The sequence below is a fragment of the Dipodomys merriami genome, unplaced genomic scaffold (assembly GCF_024711535.1).
Source record: "Dipodomys merriami isolate MVZ:Mamm:240054 unplaced genomic scaffold, mDipMer1.0.p SCAF_32, whole genome shotgun sequence".
Taxonomy (NCBI): domain Eukaryota; kingdom Metazoa; phylum Chordata; class Mammalia; order Rodentia; family Heteromyidae; genus Dipodomys; species Dipodomys merriami.
Window position 1 is genome coordinate 4,485,470 of NW_027204715.1, and position 19,531 is coordinate 4,505,000.

The following is a 19,531-nucleotide window of genomic DNA, read 5'->3' on the forward strand; positions in this document are numbered from 1 at the left end:
CTCTATATGTCTAGATCCTCCTTTCCTTGTCTTATAAAGACACAATCACATTGAATTGGGATCCACTCTAATGACCTAAAGACACAATTTCCAAATATAGTCATACTTGTCTTTACATGAGAACACAGACCTGTCTGCTTAATTTACTCCCGTGTGCTTCTTTTTAAAAATTGTATTTTATTGTAAAGATGCAATACAGAGGGGTTACAGTTACATGAATAAGGCAATGAATACATTTCTTGTCAAGCATTGTTACCTCTTCCCTGTTCTCTCACTATCCCTCCCTCCCCCACCCCTTGCTCATGACAGTGCATAAAAGTAGGCCATGCTGAGTAAGTAGTGACCTTCCTGTTGATGAGCAAGGTCAAGGTTGGAGGAGACATTTAGTATGGAGCATGTGATGGATACTGTATCTCTGCTAAGTTTTCTGAACAATGCTATTGTGACATCCTTTCCTATGTTTCTGGAGAAACTGGGGAGGGACAGAAAATTGTGAATGCATATTCATAAAACAAAATTAACTCGCAGCTATTGGTTTATCTCTAAAAGGTAACGAGGCTGCCGGTAACCCGTGTTTTATCTCTAGGTCATATGTCTACTGGCACCAAAATTGAACAGAGATATTTTCTTTCTTTCTTTTTTTTTATTTTTTATTTTTTTTATTATCCGGTTGTGGGGCCTGAACTCTGGGCCTGAGCACTGTCCCTCAGCCCTTCAGCTCAAGGCTAGTGCTCTACCACTTGAGCCACAGCTCCACTTCCGGCTTTTTTCTTTTTGCTTATGTGGTGCTGAGGAATTGAACCCAGGGCCTCAGGCATGCAAGGCAAGCGCTCTACCACTGAGCCAACTTCCCAGCCCTCTTTCTTTTTTTTTTAAAAAAAAGTTTTTATTGATGTACAGAGGGGTTACAGTTATGTAAGGCAATGAGTTCATTTCCAACATAATGTTTAGGGAGTATCACTGTTGAATCAGTTAACCCTTTGTCACATTTCTGTGATTCACTTCCCCAAATCAGATAAACTTATATAGAAGACAAAGGATACAGAAATAAAAAAAGTGATAACAGAGAATAAGCCAAAGGAGAAAAAGAAAATAAAAAATAACTGCCAACAGTATATTAAAAAACCCTCGTTTCCATTTCTTGGAGTTCATTTTCATTTCAATAAGTATCATTTTACATGGCCATCTGCACATAGTTATTGAGCCATTGTGATTCGTTTTCTTGACATACAATTTCAGAAGACTAGTGTTTCCAGTATGACAGTTTATTCATTAAAATGAAAATAAATTATTAAGTCATGGTTCTTTCTTGGATGCTTGGGTACTTTAAAGAAATGAACAGCCATCATTTCTAGGCTATCTTTCATTCTTCAAGTGAAAGTTCTTTCTTTTGGTAATTTTTGGGTTACAAACAGGTGAGTTCTGTTCCAGTGATGACTTTACAAAGAAATAAAGCCATTCTTCTCTTACTTTTTTTTTGGGGGGGGGGTCCGGTCGTGGGGCCTGAACTCTGGGCCTGGCGCTGTCCCTCAGCTCTTCAGCTCAAGGCTAGCGCTCTACCACTTGAGCCACAGCGCCACTTCTGGCTTTTTCTTTTTGCTTATGTGGTGCTGGGGAATCGAACTCAGGGCCTCATGCGTGCAAGGCAAGCGCTCTACCACTGAGCCACCTTCCCAGCCCCCATTCTTCTCTTATTAAAGCACTTATAATTCCCCCTGGATTTCAGCCATTGTCCATCGATAAACAGTAGGTTTACCATTGGGATATATCAACTACCATTTGAATCTGTCACTTGATAGAAGATGCTTGTCTTTGGGGCTCCTGGTATCACAGGGAACTTACCAACCCCACGTGAACACCAGAGGACCTTGTTTCTATGTGTGTAGCTTTGGTCCGTGGCAAAGAGTAGATTTGGAATAAAGCATTCAAGGCATTGAATGATGTTTCAGACTAGAACGGCTCCACATTCAGCCTCCTCACCCATCCTGCCTACATTTCCACAGCCCAGAAAACACCTTCTCACTTCTTGGTGCTCCTCTTGGAGAGTTGTGGGACACTTTGGAGGACATGCGTGGATAGGGGGAAAGGCAGAGTGCCCAGAGACCAGCAGTGAGCTTCAACTTTCCCTCAAGATGAAATCTGAGGAGAAAGGTAACATCTCTACTGCTAAAAAAAAAATAGCGCTGGGGTTTGGGATGACCGAGATCATAGGCAGGCGTTCACATGATCCCCTAAATGACACTACTCAAAAATGTCCAAGACATTCTTGGCTTGTGAGCTAAACAAAATCTAGAAGGCAGTCACAGGTCACTAAGCCCCATGCTACAGCTTCATGTGCTACTGGAGACTTATCTTCTCCTGAAGGAAAAAAAATAGAACAAATCAAGAACAAATTAAAAAAAAACTTAAACATGATTGAATTTAAGCTTACAACAATATTCTTAAAATTAATAAAGTCCCCTGAATCTGACTCACATTCGAAACAACTTGACCTAAGTATTTGTAAAGGTACAAATAGAGAGGGAACAGACCCTTAACGAGTCTCCATAAAGGAAATATTGGTTTTCTCTGACTTTATGGTTGCGTAGATGACATTTTTAAAGTGGGCTAAGAAATATTGTGAGTGTCAGGTTCTTAGGCTATAGCTTTCCTTCAGACACTCCTCCATTTAGCAGTTTCTCACCAACTATTCTCAGAAGACACTTGAGATGAAAACAACTGCCTTGTTCTAGAAGGTACTTACCTAACAATGAAGCACAACACTGTGAACCGTGCATGGAAGGGGAAATGCAGTATTTTATTTTATTCTGCATTTAATGGTGTTGCTGGTAGATCACTGGGGAATTCATGTGTAATGATTCTGCACCATTGGAAACAAGTAGACAAACTGTACGTGTGCATCACTTGAGCATGGTCACGTAGGCTATTAGCCAGCATCACGCATCATTCCTTAAAGAAACTATAAGACATTTTAGACTCAATATCGTCTTTGAAAATAAGTTTAGAGTCAGTGCAGTGATTTCCAGGTAGGAGAGATAAGGACTTGCGTACAGGTTTCAGCATCCTAGGTCATTTAAGAGTTAAGGTAGATCCTTCTTTGGGCTGGAGGTAACGTTCTCTAAATAGAGCGGTAGCCAGTGAGCAAAAGCAGAAGACACCAGGTGTGAGTACTGGTCTTAGACAGATATAGATATAGATATAGATGTATAGATATAGATGCAGATGTAGATGTAGATGTAGATATAGATATGAAACCAGAGTCCAATTGATAGACCTGACTAAAGGATTAGATGTTCCAAGGAGGGAACGTGAGAAATAAAGTCTCTACCTTAGATTTTGGATTAGGGAACTGAGTGATCATTCTCCGAAGTAGAGGATGGGCGGCCCTGCCATGCCCGTGTGCGTTCTCACAGTTGTAGGCTATGGTCAGGCCGATTTTAGACTAATGCTCTCTCCGTGGTGCCTGAGTCTTATCACCCTGTTTGACCCTCTTGGGGGCTCCTGTCCCTTGGCCTTCGGCTGCCTGCCCCCACCCAGGTCTCCTGGCCCTGCTCCTGGTCGCTGTTGGTCACCCCTGGTTGGAGTTCCTGTGGGAGGGCCTCCCATTCTTTTGCTAGTCTGCACAGTGAGTGGCGGAGACATCCCTCTCATCTGCCCACATTCTCTCCTTGTTTGCATCCAGCCTCGGCTCCAAGTGTGTACGTGCCTCCATTTCTGCCCACTCCTGAGTTCCCGACATACGCTCAAGCGCTCCCTTGTTTTTCTACTTGGCATCCCAGAAACCTCGTGTGTATGACTCACCACGGACGGGGGTAGGCGAGAAGGACTTGGTGAAGCCAGGGGTGACGGGAATACGGGTCTGTGGAAGACTGTCAGATTTCCGCAAAATGTTGACTGCCACATTAAGTTAACATTTCCAAATGAAAATGATGAATGTTTTAATGGGAGAGGCCTACAAGTGTTACATGGGCATATGAATTCTACAATGTTATCTGAAATGAAATGACTTCTCAGAGGTTCACACTGAGCTTGGAATTCCATACTTAATCTGGGCACCTGTGCCACGGCGCAGTGAGTTGTTAGGTTTGGAGGTCACTGAGTTGAAGGCTGTGGAGAGAAGGAAGAGCGGTCTGAACATTGGTGGTAGGACTTCCAGGGGTGGCTGCAACCGGGGAAGACTGGCTTCTCAGCTAAGGTAACCGGTGAATTAAAGCCAGTGGGCTTCTCCCAGTGGCCAGTCAGGTGATCTGTCCTCTTTTGGGTGGTTTTTGACACTGGGTGTCCACTTCCACCTATCTAGGAGACAGATTGGCCCAGCCCACATGCACCATTTAGGAGTGGGGAGATCCAAGACACCTCTACATATGTGAATCGAGTAGATCCAGCTCATCTCTACCTGTCCAGAGAACGGGTAGACACAGCTTACCCCCATGTGACCAGGAGTTAAGAAGATCAGAGCTCACCCCTGCGTGGCCACTGGGTACATAGACCCAGCTCACCTCCAGACACCCAGGAGAGTGGCTGATTATTTCACCTCCTTGGAGGTAACTAGACAGAGCTCATTTCTTTGTTCTGGACCTTGCTGATTTCCTCAGACGTGGCCTGTGCTATCACTCATCCCCGTGTGACTAAAGTCCTTCCCCTCCGCCGAGACCCACTGCAATCTTTGTACAAACCCACAGCAACCCTCCACCTGAGAGGAGAGGCCCTAGAGACACACGCCAGGCTTTTGCTGCCTGATTTGGGGACACAGGAAGCAAGTTTTTTTGGTTGTATTTTTAGAGTTACCCAGCAGCATGTATAGAAATGACCGTGAGCACAGGAGGGAGGGAAAGGAGAACGGAAAACAACGCAGCTCCAGCCTTCATCTGGACATCTTTTTCCTGTCAGGGAGCCCTTGCCCAGGTGGGCAGGCTCCCGTCCGGCACCACCCCGGCCCAGGAGCATGCCCACGCCTGGCTGTGGCTGAGAACTCCCAAGCGGCCTCCTTGGCTTCCTGTTCCAGTTAAGCCCCTGGAACTCGGTGTCCTGTCTCGACAAACTACCTAATTTGATCTTTACTCCTGGTGTGGAACAGCTATTTCTTAGACAAAATAAATCACTTAAAGTTGGCTTTGACCAGTTAGCTGGAACTAGATGGCATTTTTGTTGTTGTTCTTATTTTTTTTCTTCCTTTTCTCCCCTTTTTTGAGCTTAATTGTACTATAATTAAGGGCATTATCAGCCACTTGAGTTGGGGGTGGAGGTACAGTTAACAAGCAGTGAGGTGGAAAATGTCTGAAATTTCTGATTGTTCCATCCAACGACAAAGCCCAGGAAGTTAATGTCATTTTCAACGAAGTTCTAATTTTCTTTTGAACACAGGCAAGTTTTCCTACAGGGAGCTATCCTGGTTTTCATTGATTTTAGAAGTCACAAATACAGGCAGTTGGGAAAATTGACCTTTGTACTTTAATTCCACTTTACAACAAAACTTTCCTAAGTGGCGTTCAACCTGCACCTCTCTTCTTTGCTCGGAGGAGCCATGTTTTAGCCTGGGCAGTGCCAGTTGGATTTTATTATCAGAGTCTCTGAAAGCTTCACCTTCTCATTACCCTGCTCAGCTTTGGATAACGTTTAAATAAGGCTGTCTCCGGGGTGGTTAATTTATACTGAGCAGTGTTCTCTGTGGGCCAGAAGTTATGGAGATCTTGGTGTTCTGAGATCACAAGCAATAAAGCAGGGACATAAAGGACCATGGGCCCAGGATGTCTGGGCATCTGAAGAAAGACTTTAGAAGACATGCCATCGCATATCAAACACCACCAAGAGCACAATGCCTCTTCCCTCTGCAATACTAACCTTTAAGTTCTCCAAGTTCAAAATGCAGTTGTACTTAGGCACCAGGTTTCTGATGTCATCAGCTGATCAAATGAGAAAAATCCTCCAATCCTCAGCTTGCCCTTCACTGGAAAACGTGTTGAGTAGATTTCTGTTTTATCACATGAGCCATGCATTGGAAAAAGCATTTAAAGACACTATCCACATTTAATCTTTAGCATGTGAGTATTGATTTATAGTAAACGTAGAAAACACAATTGACTCAGGGAGCTGGCTCATTTGACATTAGGCATTAGATATGATTCCTGCAGGGGGATAAGAAGCTGATGGTCTGACTTTGTGCGTGACTTAGCCTTTATATTATATTCCAGATTGGACATGAAATTATATTCATCTTTGTAATGCATGTAAGAGGTGTATTGAAGGCATAATACAGATCAAAAATGAGAAAAAATTAGGACTTTGGCCTGTTTACATGTGGCCACACAGTTCCATTTTCTGAATGTCCTTCCTTTAACCAGATGAGTCACACTCACAGCCTTAACCCTGGGGACCCCTCACAGAGCACAGAGGGCTGGGGACATCTCCAGACCCCTCCCCTGCCACACTTGTCTGAGACAACCAACTGAAGTCTGGCACCTCCAATGAACGCTCACAGTCACTGCTGTCTCCCCCTCCCCCGTAACGCCTGTGTGCACACCTTCTTCTCTGTGATTGTTCCCATCTGCCATCCTCTGTACCTAATGAGCCTCACCCTCTGATTAAAGCAGAATTGTTTATTCCATTTGTCGTACCTTCAAATGTTCGACTTAGTGCTCTGCTCTCTGAATGACCAAAGCAGGAAACAAAAATGTGACTTTTACACATGGGTCTGGTTTTCAACCTCATCCTCTGCTACCAGGTATACAACCATCTTAACTTTAATGACTATATCGACAAAGATCTGAATTCCAAATGAGTCACCTTCTGAGATTCCAGGCAGTCTTGGGAGTCTGACAGGGTTAGCGGGATTCATTCACTAGAGTACCTCAGATTGCTATTAGCATTTTGGAAGACTGTGGATTTGCCTTTTAAAATCTACAGCCATTCCCAGTTTGTGTACCTTGCAAATAATAAAGTGTGGTTACTTAAGGAAAATGTCATTTGACATTCTCATTATTAATAATGTGCAGTGTTCTAGTCTATTGGTGTGGTTTTAATGATGCAAGAGGTACCGAATATTCTTTCACACCTCTCTGCCAGGCAGCTGGGTTGCTAGAGTGGCTTCTACCTAGTGTGGCTGTCATTATCAAGTTACAAATCTGCAGGAATACTGATTTAGAGCCTGTGATCAGTGAGATGCTTTCAAGAGATAATTGCTTTCAAACTGGGATCTAGGAAGTAATCAGGAGACTTGAAGGTTTGTCTTCCATGTTACAGTAAACTGGTACTCTTTAAATATATTCTGAAGAACAATAGTTTAGCCAATATTTTAACAACACAGTAAGACTCAGTGTTTATTTCTAAGTATAAAAATTCTTTTTTTTCCGGTCTTGGGGCTTGAACTCTGGGCCTGGGCACTGTCCCTGAGCTCTTCAGGTCAAGGCTCTACCACTTGAGCCACAGCACCACTTCCAGTTTTCTGAGTGGTGTTTTGGAGATAAGAGTCTCATGGACAGGGCTGGGAAGGTGTCTCAGTGGTAAAGCGCTTGCCTTGCATGCATGAGGCCCTGGGTTTGATTGCTCAGCACCATATAAGCAGAAAAAATAAAAAAGCTGGAAGTGGCACTGTGGCTCAAGTGGTAGAGTGCTAGCCTTGAGCTGAAGAGCTGAGGGACAGCGCCCAGGCCCAGAGTTCAGGCCCCACGACCGGACCCCCCCCCAAAATAAAAGAGTCTCATGGACATTCCAGCCTAGGCTGGCTTGGAACTTTGATCCTCAGATCTCAGCCTCCTGAGGAGCTAGGATTACAGGCGTGAGCCACCAGTGCTCGGCTTGTCTAAGTATAAAAATTCTTAATTACAGGCATTGATTGTTGAATGTTCAGAATTCTACCAAGTAAAGGATCTTAGAGATGTTTCTTTAATCCTTTTGATTTACAGCGGGGGAACCCTGATACCTTGGGCCGGCAAGTGGTGATTTCCATGAGTTTACACAACTACCTGACCACTCTCAGATCTGAAGATCAGAGTGTTACAGAATCCTTCAATTCAGTCTCACTAACCCACTCCCTTAAGGTTCTCAATCTTTTCTTAGCACTAACTCATCTAAAATGACTACATGGAACTATTACTTAACCCATATTTAAATGAAGAATTCCTCATTCAATTATATACCCTTGGTGATGTTTCATACCAAACAAAATATTCCATTTATTCAGAGATTTTGACATAAAATCTACCTGAAAACCAAATTCATCCAGTGCTTATTTCCCCCATTCACTACAACTTTCTCACCAGTGGAGATATGGAAAAGTACAGCACCATAGAACTGTAGAATCTTCTTTAGACCTAGAAGAAATCAACAAAAACATAATACACATCTCTGAAAATACTCTTTTCTTTAGGCATACTGGCCAATCATCTGTCTTTCTCAAACTCAGACATAAAATAGTTACAGAAATCTTGACTTGAAATCCACAATCACATCAATCAATACGATTCCATAAAGAGATTTATGCCACCGTAAGCTATTTCTTGAGCACCTACTATGGAGCAAACCTTCTGTTATTTGTTGGGAAAAAAAAACAAAATGAAGAGAGAATAATGCTTTCAAGCACTATAGATAGATACATTATGAACTAAATGTTTATATCCAAAAAAATAAATGTTTATATCCCCAAATTCATATATTAATATCCTAAATGATGATACAATGGGAATTTTGAGGTAGGACTTCTGGAACAATTAGGTTTAAATGAGATCCTGAGGGTGGTTTGTTCATGATGGGTCGGTGTCCTTGTAAAAGGAGTAAAACTATTCCCTCCCTCCATCTCTCTCTCTCCTTTCTTGCTTTCTTCCTCTCTCTCTGCACTTGCATGGAGAAAAGGCTGTATGAGAACAGCGAGAAAGAGCTCATCTGTGAGCCAGGACTTCCACTGGTCACCGTCTTGATTAATAAGAAACACATAGGCTGTGGTTCAATCCACCCAATCTATGGCCCTTCTGTTATGGAGGACTAAAGTGCTGAAGCTTCAATGTCACCCGGCACAGAAAGCCATCCATTGACCTTGGCCTTCCCTATGACAAGAGCAGACGGGAAAACATATGAAAGTGTGGAAACACACGCTGGAGTGGAAAAGCAGCTGGTGAGCGAGCCTCTCAGAAGCTTAGCCTGCACATAGAACATGCCATTCCCTCATTTAAAAGGCTTTGATTAGGTCTTTCCCTGGTCCAGTTGCTATGGAACACAAGTCAACAGAAGCCACTTTTGTCATGAAATTGAGTGAATCATAGGCCCTGGGATTTAGAACTTGATCATCTCCAAAGAACTCCTACTGGGATGCCGTGTATTGGTCAGCCGGAGTCAAGAGCTCATCCCGGGAATCTCTGCTGGGGAGCTTCTGCAGGCTGGGGCACCCAGGGAGAGTGAATGAAGCAGGGAGGAGAGGACGCTGGGGTCTGTAGAGACCCCAGGCCTAGCCGGGGGAGAGCAGAGCCCCAGCGCCTTTGAAGGCCGATGAGTTTGGCAATGCGGACTCTCCCCAAGTTTTCTCCAGGGCAAATTGAGATATATGATGACCAAAATCCTAACCAGAGACTGCAGAGCAAACTAAAACCAGCTATGGGAGGAGGGGGCCTATCCTCTAGTTCATCAGTGCAACAGTTTTCAGTGCTGTGGAATAGGTTACCAGCGAACATCTTAAAACAGCAGAAATGGATCTTTATTTGAGCTATTCTCTGCCTCAAAACTGTCTAGTAACTAGGTACCTTGCCTTGCCAGGTCTGTGTTCTGAAGCACTTTGGAGGGGAGGAGATGAATTTGCCTTTCAATTTGATCACAAATGCGTTTCTTGTTGTGGACAACAAGTTACCAATCTGTTGGGACACAGTGCCTAGCTCTGTGCCTCTCAGTCTCATCTGCCTACGTAACCAACAATACCTTTAAACTTCCCTCCATTGCTTTCCTAGTAGCCCAGGGATGGGAAAAAACTCGATCAAGAACAAGGCTGAAGGGAGCCAGCGGTCACGGGCACAGAGTGGGGGCTGAATCATGCTGACTGCCCGGCGGTGGCCACCGAGGCTTGTTAAGAGTTTAATTAACGTCCCCAGGACACTGTGACTTCATTCCAAGTTGCTTCATTGTCTTGATTAAATAACCTAGGGGCATGTGATACTCTTTTTCTAATAACCAGCTATCAAATGTCCCTGGAAGGCCTACTGGTTGACTATGATTCATTTGATCTTCCTCGTTCAGAAACAAGAGTCTATCTAACACATTCCAGAAGAAAGAACCCGGTGCATTGAGGCATTTAAATATCCTATCTTCAAATAAAATGCCTTCAGTACAAGATGACAATGATGGGATCCTTGTAAGCCTTTCCATGTCTGATGCTCAAAGGCAAAGAACAAAGTTTCACTAATAGACATGAAAGGCCGCATGTAAGAAGGGCGTGGAGGGCAGACCGGCTCATCCAGGAGTGCGAGCACCCGCCCGGTAGCTGATCTGCCTCTCGGTTTTGCACTATCTGTGCCGGGGCCGGGCTGGGACTTTATGACTTAGGAAATACACGAAGATAGACACAAACTTTCAAAAGCGGTCAATCCCCGTCTCTATTCTGATTGTGAAGCTCTTAGCTCCTTTCGTTCTGGAGGCTGTCTTTGTGGTTTAGTGCCAGTCTCCTGGGCTTGGCAGACGCTTTTCAGCTGGCTACAATTTCAGGCATCAAGTCTCAGTCCTGTTTGCTGGGCACTGGAATGTATCCACTTTTGCCAAGTCTATTGCCTATATTGTTTCCCACACTAAAGCTTCTTTAGTATGTTTGGCCATGATGGAGAGATGAGACAGTAATAGATAAAATAGCTGGAAGATGCTCTCCAGTGGGTATCCATCAGTAGACGAAGACCCACGGAAATGAGACTTCCCGTGGATTTCCACGGTCTTCTTTCCCAAATAGCCTGTGTGAGAGGAAGCTTATGATGATCTGGAATGTTCTCAGCACTGCATGAGAGTAACACCATATGTCTTGTTTTTTTGTTGTTGTTTTTTGCCAGTAGTCCCGGGGCTTGAACGCAGGACCTGGAGACAGTCCCTGACCTTCTTTTGCTCAAGGCTAGCACTCTACCACTTGTGCCACAGCACCACTTCTGGCCTTTTCTGTCTATGTGGTACTGAGGAATTGAACCCAGGGCTTCATACATGCTAGGCGAGCACTCTATCACTAAACCACCTTCCCAGCCTGGTCTTGAATATTTTTGGTCTCTTAAATTGTTTATTTTTTTGGTCAACTATTTTCAGGGCTAACAATGTCTGCTTTTTATCTGTTGATGTCCAATCCTGTTCTTGGAGTTTGGGGGTGGAGTCTTTAGGGTCGGGTAGATATAGGATCACCTTTGTTAGTTATTCTGTGAACCAGAATACACAAGAACCTCAACGGAATGAAGCCCCGTAGAACCAATAACCCCCACCTCTGTTGGAACTTTGAAACTTCGTGCTGCCAGGTGAGGTGACCCGCTCAAAAAGTTAACATTTCCACCCCTTATGTATTTGTGAGGGGCAGTACTGGGATTTGAACCCAGGACTTCACCCTTGCAAGGCAAGTCATCTACCTCTTGGTCTATAACTCAAGCTATATTTTTGTGGGGTTTTTTGGATGGAGTCTCATGTTTTTGCCTGGAGTTATCTTCAGACCACGACACACCTATTTAAACAGCTACTGTAGCTGAGACAACAAGATGGTAACATTATATCCAACTTGTTGGTTGAAATTGGATCTTGTTAACTTTTTTAAAAAGCTGGTCTTGGATTGTAATTCTCCCAATCTCTGCTTCCTTCCTGGGTAGCTGAGATTACAGGTATGAGCTACCAGGCCTGGCCCTCCCTTATATATTTAAATGACATAGTAATCAATTGCAGAAAGATAGATGGAAGTGGAAGACATTATAGTAGGTGACATCAGACAGACACAGAAGGGCACCAGGTATGGTGGTTCCCACAGCTCTTGGAGGCTGGGGAAGTAGGATTGTGAGTGAGTTCAAGGCGAGCCCTGACTTCATAGAAAGACCTGTCTCAAAAAAGAAAAAAAATAAGGCAGGATAAATATCACACATTCGATTTTCACATGTAGAAGCTAAAATACATTATTTAAATACAGAGTGGTGATAGACACTGGGGAGTTGGGGGAGAGAAAGTAGATAGAGGCTGGATAATAGGTCTTAAGCCCAGTTGGATGGCAGGAATAAGTTCTGGAGTTCTGTAGCTCACTGGGATGGTTGTGGGTCACAGTAACATATATTCTAGGAATCACTAGAGGAAATGTGTTCCCTGCAAACATAACTTACTGGTAAGGAGGTGATCTTTACTCTGACTGGATCAGTATACATTGCTCCTCTTATTGGAAGATCACACTGCATCTCACATAAATGAAGAATTCAAGGTACTCCTTCAATTTTGCTCTTTACAAAGCAAAACATTCCTATCATCACAATAACGGCTTCACCTTCCCATTGGGTTAGCCCTCAGGCTGGTCAACGCTCTGTAACAATTCAAGTGGCCAACACAGGCAGAAGGGAAGGCAAGGGAACCAGGAAGCAAACCAATCGTCCAACAGAACGCTGCTTCACCTTTTTCCTTGTAAATGGGATCATTCTGTTTTTCTTTATTATTTTTCAAAGGATGCAACTTTCATTATGATGTCAAATTTTAGAACTACAAGGACAGACTTTTTTACATATGAATTTAGTGTAAGTTTTACATGACAGCTGAGCCTTTGGGAATGGAGACCCACAGAATCAGGACACCCTGCCACACTCTGTGAGTGGTTGTATAGAAGCAAGACAGAGGACATGTGGAGATTGGAAGCTAGGTCTGGGGAATGTGACAAGGTCTACTTTTCCAGATTCTTCTTTGAGGATTAGAATGCTCCATTCTTCGGGAAATCTGTGTATCTCTGAAATAAAGATTTTATGACCAATATTAGAGGAATACGAGAGAAAGGAACAGATGAAAAATCTCAAAATTCCAAAGAGTAAAATGACATAAAGTTGTAATGTTGATGTGTTCATGAGGAATATATACTTCAGGATATGGCATCAGCTTTGTTTCCAAATGTCTCAGTTACAAAGAAAATGTCACTTTTCCTGCATAAAAATCAAAAAGCATCTCTTAAAAAATAAAGTAGTGTAAGCAATATGTGCAATATGAAAACGATGTGAAAATATCTGGGGATATGATAAAGAGTTCATATGCTAAATATTTAAATGTTATAATTAAAATTTTGTTCAGGATCTAATTGAAGATAAGGGAATCCAAGGATATAAAAAGACACAAGAAAAAATGAAAATGTAATTGCAGAAAGAAGTGAAAATGTTTTGCAACTGCTTAGCAGAAAAACACAGCTCAAAGTAACATTGAAGTAAAGTTCAATAGAATTTAACATGGAGTGAGACCCACAAACCTTTGTATTGGCAAAACTGTAATGAAGATAGGTACGTGTGGGGAGTACCAAGTGGGATGTTTTCTGAACTTACTGGGAAGTTATGTACCAGGACTCTCTGACACGCTTTTCTTTGAACCAGTAACTTCAGTTTCTGAAGACATGATAGCTGAGGAAACAACTCAATCTCTTGATAAAGGGTCTTTAACGAAGTTAGTGTAAAGTTAAAAATCATAAAGAGGCTACTGGGGATCAACAATGGACCATGGCATAAGATAAAATGTAAATCTCAAGGAACCATTGTAAATATTTGGGATATCAGAAGTGGTACCCCAATAATGATCAATGACAAAAGCGGACGTACAATTGGGCAGATCTCAGGAGGCTGAGATCTGGCAGAAAAGTCATTGAGACTCCACCTCTAAAACAACCAGCAAAAAGCTGGGTCAGAGGCATCACTCAAGTAGTAGAAAACCAGCCGAACTAGCAAGCTGACAGTGAGAGGCACTGAGTTCAAGTCTCAGAGTAAGCAAAAATAAAGTAAAATAAAATTACAAAAAATTATACATTTAAACTCTTTAGCTAACATACATTTGCAATATGAGGGACTTAGCACTGTTACATTTCCAGGTATGCGCACAGTGTATGTGAAACAAATTACTCCCACTATCCCATTCCTGTTCTTCTTCCTGCCTTTTTCAAATACAGTTTGTAGATTTGATGATGCTGTATTCATATGTATGAACATATATATATAACATGTATATATACATATCTACCTATGTATCCATCTATCTATCCATTTACCTATCCATCTATCTATCCATCCATCTATCCATCTATCAGCCATCTTCTCTACAATGTCTTTAGGAACGCCTGTGCACCTTGGGAGTTCCAGGCTAGCCCAGGCAAGGAGATCGTGTGTGCTTAATTTTTTTTCATCCTCTTTTCTGTATATTCCAGACTTTCCAAGGTAAGCACACTACACTTTTACTACAATAACAAAGATATTGTAAAAATAGACACCAGAGGGTTCTATCCTAAGGGCTTTTTAAGTAGGGTTTTCCAACTGCCCTGTGTTCCCTGCCGTCTTCACTGACCGTCCGTGTCCACGCGACTCGGGACGCAGCCTTGCGCTCTGCACGGCCGCTCCGCCTGGCGCTGGGTCAGAAACCTGGCTCTGCTTCTTGAGCGGAGAATCATCCTGCCATCCATACCAAAATGGCCTCGCGGCCGGCGCAGAAAAATGGAATTCTGCATTTAAGAGCTGCTGGTGAGCACGCAAAGTCACGGGAGTTGGGGTCCAGGGAGCGGGGTTTCTGTGCGTGCTGCTTGCGGGGAAAGGGCAGCGGGAGGCTTGGCGGTGGCAGCGTCGTCTTCCCATTGGAGGGCCCACTAAGTGCAAGCCCCACTGAGGAAGCGCATGGAGGGTGCCTTTCTAGTGACTTGTTCGTCGCCGGCATCATGCGTGTGCTCGCAAGTCTGTGTGTTTGCCTAACTTCCCCGTTTTGCTAGTATTTTCATTCTAAAATGACACCAAAGCCAAACGAAGTGACTCCAGCGGTTGACCCCCTCCCGAGTGGCCATGTGCTGACGCAGAGGAGACAGCAGATACCCCACTCAGCCGTCCCTCTGCGCCCACTGCGGGCGGCTTCTGAGACCCCAGACCCCAAACCCCCAATCCTTCCTAGAAAATGTGAGACATGTGTATGTTTTCCACATAATCCCTCTTACACTTGAAATAATCTCTAGATTATTTCAATGCCATGTACATAGAAATTACTTATGTATTATTTAGGCAATAATGACCAGAAAACAAAGCAACCTATACCTGTTTGGTACAGACATTTTTGTTTTGTTTTGCTTTGCCTTTATATTCTCAGTGGAAGCTGTGGATATTGGCGACCTACTTTATTGTATCCCGTAGTAGCTAACCACAGATATGTTCAGAGAAAGGGTGGGAAAGAAGGTTCCAGAATGGGCCAACCCAAATTTGGATAGGAAATAGTCCTTTCCAGTGTATTCAAGTGCAGGTATTTTATCGCACCAGTGGCAAAGGAAGAGATAAAATGCTAACCAGTATGGCAAGGGAAGCCCAAGTTTGAGAAACCCATGGTTTTAGACACAGAAATAGACCCTGCATAAATGTATCCGAAATCACAGCACAGTAAAGAAGTCCATACTCCCTAATTGATTATATCATTCAAAGCAATCTTCATCATAATTTTTATAACACTTTCCTTTGGAAACTGGAAAGCTGACTTTAACGTTCATATGAAAATGCAAAAGACCTGGGATAGCCAACATAATCTTGAGAAAGTGCAGAGTTAGGAGACGTCGCCGGGCGGACTTCAAGAGTCACTAAAAGCCTGTGGTAATCAAGAGGGTGGTGCTGGCACGAGGGCAGAAAGATGACAAAAGACACCAGAAGGATAAAACGCTTCCACTTCTGTGATGACCTGGGTTCTTACAAAGGTGTTAAAATGACATCATAAGGAAATTAATTTGTTTAGAATCTACCACCTTATTTTTAAAATTGTGTTTTCAATCCATAAGCAGTTGTACAAAGGAGCTCACGCTCAGCAAAGCAGTCCATGAACGCGGTGCGCATGCACTGACAGCGCCCTTCATCGTCCGCTGCCGCTCTGCGGATGCAGCCCCCTCCATGTTCTTAGTTTCCAAGGCTGGGCATTCTCCAGCCTTCCTCTCCATTCACCAACCCCGCCCCCTCTTTACCTCTCACCACATCTTTGAAGTGCAATTTTCTGGCATTCATTTTGTTGGACTGTGAGCTAGGTTGGTTGGTTTGTTTATAATAATAAGAAATAGTGTTGAAATAGTAGAATACTTGCAAAGAAAAAGACACTTGTGTCTTAGAGTCCAGGTGGGATAAATCTCGACAGGAAGGCGCTGGTCGCACAGGGAGAGCTGATGACATTGGACTCTTTCAGTGCAGCGGGGAGGGCAGGAGGCAGAGGCAGAGGGCGAGGAAGGTTCCAGCATGGACGCTGAGCTTGAGGCGCCAGCGGGAAGTGAGGCGTGCAGTCAACACCAGGGAAGGCAAAGTAGATGGAGATTCTGAAGGCAGAGCTCATCTGCACTTATGATGGGATGAGAACACGTGTCGGATGCAGGAGGATGTGGCTGTGGGAGGAAGCTTCCTGATGGTGCTTCATGAAGCTGAGCGGAGCACCCGTGGCCAAGGGTGGACAGTTTACCAACAGAAAAGGCCACACCCACCGCAGAGCCTGCAGAGCAGGCAGAGCAAGCAGGAGGCGGTCCTGGACAGCATGGCAGGAGAGGAACGGGATGCCTGGCTGGCCAGCCTCAATCCACCGCAGGAGAGAGAGGAGAGGAGCAGAGTGTCTGGAGTGGGGAGTCACCAGGATGATGTAGGGCTCTGTGTCTGTGACCAGAGCCCGTGTCTATCCTCAGCACATTGAACAGGGCTCTCCAGGGGCTGCAAAGCAGAAGTAGAAGCAGCACTGATTCCAGAGGAGTTCAAAGGTGAACAATGCAGAGTCCATTATGAATTCTCTACCACAAGGCACATGTGGAAATCCGCTGGAACATCACACACACACACACACACACACACACACACACACGTATATTTGTCAATCATGGGGCTTGAACTCTGGCTTGGGCATTGTCCCTCAGCTCTTCAGCTCAAGCCACAACCACTTCCAGTTTTCTGGTGATTCATTGGAGATAAGAGTCTCATGGGCTTTCTTGCCCTGCCTGGCTTTGAACAGAGATCCTCAGATCTCAGCCTCCTGGGTTGCTAGGATGACAGTTGTGAGCCATTGGCACCCGGCAAGGGACACCATATTTATTTATCTGATAGTCAATGATGCGTTGTCACCCTGCATCTGAGGGGCATTTCTGAACACTGTTTTCATAAAAAGCCAGCCAGCCAACATTTCTCATCAAGGGTGCAGAGGTGAGAAACAATGGATAAATGAACACTGGATGGAAAAGGCGATTTAAGGTCAGTGGGCAAGGAGACTCTGCAGCACTAGCGTTTTCATCGGAGGCTTTGGGAGGAGATGGAGGCCTCATCAAACTCAGTATTCAACAGTGAGGCAGGCTGGTCCTAGTATCCACCTATACTAGCTTCTAAAGAGGAACTTTGGAAAAAGATGTGTGAACTATTTTTGCTTACTTGTATGTGTAGATATGCATATACGTATACAACACATGCATGTATATATATGCACATACATCAGCTTCCTGGTATCATATTTATTATATGTATTAAATGTAATATAGATATATAAACTTAGGTGCCTCACTAACCAGTACAGAGGAAGCAAGATGACGATGCGTCTGTGAACGCCCATGTCCACAGCCTGCCCTCCCCAGCGGTAGGCTGGTCCAGGGCTATAGGTGTCGCTGTGTCTGAGCACGCATTGAGAAGCGTTCAGACCATGAGGGCCAGGGAGCTGTGGAGTGGAGCACTGACAGTGAGCGGCAGGGGCCTGGCTCCTCTCCGAGTCTCCTGCCACCCTGGTCTCCAGCCTGGGAGAGGGTTCTTTTCTGCCCTGTGTAGGATGGCATCGCACACTCCACACCTAACATCTCCTGTGCCCATTTGTGCATTTCATACACTTGTACGGCAGCTTGCATTTAGATTAGCTGTCCTAAGAACATTTAGGAAACCCCAACCTCAATTCCATTGGAAGGCACTCTTCCAGATACTTTGGTTATTGTTTTTCTAAAGCTATAGGGATTAGTGACAGCCCTCATATTTCTACTAGGTCAAGATACAAATATTAATTTATGTCTCTGGCTTACTTTAACCATACATTTTTGTACACCATGGGTTCACTGCTGGAGCCATGTTTTCCAAAATATGCTTCTTGAATCCTTATTCTGAGAGCACTGTTGTCTGTAAGGGAACAGTAGATGATGCTGGAAAGTCTGAGCAACAATGGAAGTTTTTGCATCCTGGAAGTAAGGTTTTATAACTCAGCAGCATTGGATTTTGCCACGAGGTTTTGACCCTACTTCTAAAAGCAGACATTGTGATATTTCTATAATTTAATTCAGCAAGAGAATAAAGCAATTATTTGAGTAATTTCTCCTTAACTCATATTGTCATACTCCGCTCCCACAGAAGAAGAAAAATAAAATTCCTCATAAACTTGGTTATGGTAGAATTGAAAAGACGGGATTTTATTTGAAATATTGGAAATAAAAGCTTTCTCATGCAGCCTAGTTTGAGGAGCTTATGTCCTGAACCATGAATGAAATTAAGTTGTGTAAGTACCCTGGACAGGTGAGCTTCTAGAAGGAATAACCACATCTTCAACATTAAGTTCTGGACAAAGACCTGAGCAGCCGCAGAGTCAGCTGACCCAGCACCAGCCAAGGCCCAGGCCGTGGGGGCAGGGAGGAAGCAGGGTGCTCCCAGTGGCTGTTCCTGTAGCGTTGCTGTGTCCTGTGGATCTTGAAGTGAGTATGTGGCTTCTTATTCCACCCTGCAGTGTGACAAGACCCCCAAATCGAACCCCCTTTGCTTCTCTTGGGCAGGCAAATAGAACTTCTGCCCCTGTTTCCCTGGATGCTGAGTGGGGACTTGGCTTGGCTGGCTTCCGGCTAACAGAATGAGAATGAGAATAATAATTCAGTTGGGAGTGGGACCTATGCCCTGTTCCTCAGAAACCCTCTTTCTCTCTGCCTATTGCATAACTGCAGCTCAAGAAATCCAGGATAACAAAGACACAGGAGGCGCCCAGTTTCTGACTAATAATGAGACCACACTGCCCTGTCCTCAACAAACCACAATGGGAACAACATCATATTATGCTATAGAGAGTTCTGATTTTATCCCTGCAGGGCTGTCTGCTCCATCTTTTCTTTGGCCCTGCAGACTTATACGTACAACACTGTGCCATTTAATACATTAAAGTATCACACTGCTATATTCACTATGCTCTTAGGTGCTACGTCGCAGCATTCTAACACCTATCAGGAGGTTCATCATGCTCAAGGTTTTGATCTGAATGGAAAGCAATCTTCATTCCATTATATGTCAGCGATATCTGGTAGTAAGACCAGCTTCCTGCCACAAACAGCCCTCAGTAGTTTGGTGTCTGAGTGTTTTCTCCTTAACTGGAGAAGCCTTCAACACCA